Here is a 4,858-nt window from a genome sequence, read left to right as displayed (position 1 = left end):
TGCTGACAAAGTCGGGGGGGGAGCTTCAGCCCTGCAAAGAGAGGCAGAGAAAGCAGGTTTTCTGCTCTGCTCCCAGAAACCGGCAGCAAAACCCTTAACTAGAGAGTTAAATGTTGCATTTGTTTTTTTTTTTCTTTAAACATGCAAGGGATTGCTTGTACACCAGGGGTGGAGTTTGGGTGTTTGGTTTCAGTCCTGTCCCCCGCTCCCCCCCCCCCCCCCCCCCGCCGCCGCTCGAGCTTGGAGGAGCAGTTGTCTCCGCTGTTAATTTTTAATAGATCCTGGAAAACCAGAGCAGTTCCAGGGAACGAGCTGATTTTCAGCCTGCACTTATGCTGGGGAAGACCTCAGGTATCTCTGAGCTGTCTCACTGGCTCCAGAAGCAGAGTAGAAGTTGCCTGTGGAGAGCTACGGCGTCGCTGCGTGAAGCTTTACTCATCGCGAGGCTGCTGGCAGGCTCAGCACCAAATACAGGCTGCGAGCGTGCCGTGCCGGTGCTCCAGCCGTGCCCTGGAGCAGAGGTGCCCATCTCCGAGCCAGCATGCGTTACTCAACAGCCCCAAAGTCTGGACCCCTGACATCTCCCAATCGCCCAGTTTAGCTGGAAAATGGGTCTAAGAGACAGCATCAAAGTCCGGGCGGGAGCGATGCTGCTCTCTTACCAAGGAAAGTGATTTACCTTCACAGCAGAACAGTGAGAATCCCGACATCTGGATCGAATCACTCCGTCCTGCTGCAGTCACCAGATGCTTCAACATCTGTTAGGTCCATGGGAAACGTTGAAGCTCCACTTGACTACGATCGAGTTGCAAAACCTCTGTTAACCTTGAACGCGATCTGAAGCTCTGACCCATTTCAGATTGTTAATGGGGCATGCAATTGTAACAAGAGAGCCTCACCAGGAAAACGGAGTTTCCCCTGCAGCGAGGAAGGAGGAGAAGAGAGGTTTGCGGCTGGAGCAGCCTGACCTGCCAACCGGTTTTGTTGACGAAGATGGTTTATTGGGGGACAGACCGGTTTGCAGGTGCCTCCTGGCTTTGTAGGCTACACCGAGGAGGAGCAAGGGACCCAAGTCGCCTCCCCCAGGCAGCACTCCTACGGCTTTGGGTTGTTTCAGAGCTGTGTAATTCAGGTGCAACCTCTACAGACAGAGCAACGATTCACTGTTTTCAACTTATCATCCAAGCTGAAGCGTAAGAATGAATACCTCGCTACCCAACTCATGTCTTCCCTCTGCTCTGGCAAAACCCCACAGGCAGGCAGGGTCTACGGGCTGGTTTGCATTCGTTCCTTTTCAAGGATCTGCAATTGGCTACCGTCCAAAAAAACACCCCAAGCAGTCGCACCCGGCAGGAGCTACACAACAACAAGGGGTCACAACTGCTCCAGCTGCACAGCGGAGCCCCGGGATTGCTCACAGCCGTCCCTCCACCACCTCCAAACCCTAAACCCAGTTGTGCTGGGTGGTTTCCCTGGAGTCGCCGAACCTCACAGGTATCCACTAAGACCAGAGGGAACAGACATGATCTAGGCTCACGTCTAAACTGACCCAGGTCAAAACCAAACCTTGCATGAAGTGCTCTCAGCCTGGATCTGGAGAGGCCAAGCAGTGGAGGCTCATCACCTCCCTCCAAAGCTGCTCTTGCAGACCGTCACCCTTCACAGGCTACAGAGGCTGCAGCGCTTTTTATATCGATTCCCAATAGGAAGCAGATGGGGGATACAAGCAACACCCCTCCTCTTCGCTCACACGGCTCAGAGGACTCTGACACACCCAAGGATGCCCAATAGTGCCGTTTTCAGATGCAGGAAGGGGCATGCACACCCAGAAACAAGCCCTTTGATGCTCAGAGCAAGGCTGCTCCTGGTGAGCTGCTGGCCCATGCCTGCACTGCTGGCCCACAGGTGCCAACCACCAGCATCAGCACCCCTGGGTGCCCTGACCGTAACACCAGTGGTGAGGGATGCCAGGTATTGGCTACCCCACAGCTTGCCGATGCCGGATCAGCCTTGGGCCAGGCAGCTGCCCACACCCAGCCAGCCCACACTGCAGGCATGCTGGGGTCCCTGCAGCTTCCCATGCTTGGTCAAAGCCTACACCGGACTGTGGGCTTGTCTTTGAGGCAGGTTTGGGCTCACAGGCAGGCTCAGGACAACATGTTAAAGGCAGCACGGAGATCACTGTCATCTCCCTCCCAGCCCTGGGCCGGAGCAGCTGATCTCTGCTCCCCTCCTCATCCCACTTGTCCTCCCAGGGCTGACCTCTCCCAGCCCAGGCTGCACAGGAGGGCATTCTCCTCCTCACTGCAAACAGCTGTGACCTCCCCTAGGAAGGCAGGATTAAAATTTTCCTCACCCCCTGCCCCCAGCCAGGTTGCATACACTGGAGCCACGCTCCTGGAGAAGCTAGACCCATCAGGATGCAGAGCAAGAGCCCCAAGGTCACAGCCATGGATAAACACAGCACCGCAGGGACTAGTGGCCACCGGCTTTGCTAACCCAGGGGATGCCCCGTGGGAGACCGCAGCATTCCTCGCTCCCCTCCAGCAGCAGGCAGCTGCCCATCCCTGCTCCAGCCAAACCCCAGCCCCATGTGCAACACCTGAAATGCAAGCCTGCAACAGATGGGGAAACACCACAACTTTCTAGTCCCTGCTCCTACCACAGGGTCAGCAGCTTTGCTCTGCAGCAGCTCCACATCTGCTCTGCTGCTTTCCCACTCAGCTGCACAGTTAGTTTTCCTTCAACCCCTCCAATAAACTACATTTTGATTAGCCAGCGATGTCCAGACTAGCACATGGGGCTGGAGCATCACATGCAGAGCTCAACTCAGGGTTGCTCCCAAGGGGTCTGGGAGAACAGGCAGCTGGAAGAGCCGGGACACCTTGACCAGGCGATACAACAGCACTGCAGCCACATTCCCTTGCTCCAGGTTAAGCATCACTGAACCTGGGCAACTCCCTGCTGCAGGATTAAGCCAGCAGCCAAGAAGTGTATATGTAAGAGGAAGCTATGCCCAAAGGTTTGGGCTGGGACCTGCGCTACTCCATGGCAGGCATCAGGAGAGGACTTTGTTGCATTTCTTGGTTGACCTGCAGGGTCCAGCATGACATCCAGCGTGGCAGAAGCCCTGCCCCCAACCTCATACACCTTAACTGCTGCCCAGCATCCCCAGGCACCCAACTCCGCGCTTCTCCCTCTGCCGTGTTTTGCTTCCCATGGGCAAGAGGGGGAAGGCCAGGCTGCCTTTCTCCAAGAGAAGGTTGCTCCTGCACTGATCCTCCCTGGCTGCTCCCACAGGAGACACTGGAGACACTCAATACCCAGTTGCCAGGAGGTGTCCAGAATTAATCCGCAAAAGAATCAGGCTAATTACTATGCAAATACTCAAGCGAGGGATGCCATCCCAGGCAGAGCAGCCCTCGCACCTGCCCCTTGGCAGGCACCTGCTGGAGCAGCAGCAAGGAAACGCCGATCCCGCACCGCAGGCAGCGCCTCGAACCTGTAAAACCACAAGGTATTTACAGCCAAGAGCAAACACACCAGAGCTGCAGAGGTGTCACCTCAATGCACCAGGGCAAGAACACCTTGTTCCAGCCACTGACTAATTATACAGGCAATGCCACAGAGCCAGGGCTGGCTTGACCTGGCGTGCCACAGGGCACCTGCAAGCGTGTGGCTGTCAGACATGCCCTCCCCGGGCAGCCCTGCCCTGCCACGGCTTTGACCTTCACTCGGTTGGATCATTCATTCATCCACTGCCTTGCTCCTCCAAGTTCCCCCCTCCGGAGAGACCTCCCTCCACTTCCCACCGGCGTCGCAGAGCCCTTTGAGCTAGACGGGGGACCTGGCTCCCACCTTTCCTTCTCAAAGCAAGTCCCCATCACAAGACCCAATTTTCTAGGAAACACACAAACCCCCTTCTCCAACTTGGGGGTCTCCAAGCCCGGCCCTGACATTCCCACCAGGATGCAGGTTCCCATCCTCAGGAGCACCGCCAAGGTCAGGCCCATGGGCTTCCCTCCCTTCTGCATCCATGCAGAGCCGGCAGCACCCTCCCAGCACACCTGCGGCATCACCCACCCTGGCTCCAGCGCTTCCTCCTCAGCCCGTGTCTGCTGTCATCGTCTCACAGCAAAGCACCTGCTGGCCCCAGCTACCTTCATCATCCTCCTGTCCCACCACCAGGAGGAAGGAGAGAAGAAAGCACTTGTATACCAAGATGTCCTAAAGAGATTCAGCCACCAAGCCAGAGCTGTGAGAAGCCTGGGCTGGGAGCACAGCGCATCCCCTGCAGAGCCACCTTCCCCGCAGAGGAGCTCTGTGCCAGGCAGCCAGAAGAGGAGCTGGGCAGCAGCCGAGCATCCTTCCCAAGGATGCCCCCGCAAAGAGGGGGGAACAGCCTCGTTTGCCCCCAGCAGCTCCCGGGACAGAGCTCTGGATGAAGCAGTGGTGCTCAGCCCCGGGTAGCCGGCTCTGTTGTAGCCTCGAGAGATGCCATGAGAAGCTTTCTAAGAACAAGCGTGGCTCCAGAGGGGAGGAGAGGACGGCCCTCGGGCCAGCCGAGGTGCTCCCAAACCAGTGGTGGGCCGGCTCTGCGCCAGCCCCACCGTGCGTCCCATCCAATCTCCCAGCTTTCAGGGGAAGCAGCACCCGGCATCGTGCTGCGGCTGGTGGCCGGTGCGGGAGTCGGGGAGCCACTTTGCAGGGGCCAGCACAACTCCCTAAAGCCTCCTCGCTTCGGGGCAAGGGCAACAGCAGGTACAGCCCGGCCAGTTCTGCTTGGACACGGAGGAGGAGGGATGGGTAGGCAAGCTGGTGGCCGTGCCGCTGCCCTGCCCCGGGGCACGGGACGGCA

Source organism: Pygoscelis adeliae, unplaced genomic scaffold (assembly GCF_000699105.1).
Source record: "Pygoscelis adeliae isolate BGI_AS28 unplaced genomic scaffold, ASM69910v1 Scaffold458, whole genome shotgun sequence".
NCBI lineage: Eukaryota > Metazoa > Chordata > Aves > Sphenisciformes > Spheniscidae > Pygoscelis > Pygoscelis adeliae.
This window is presented reverse-complemented; position numbering follows the sequence as displayed.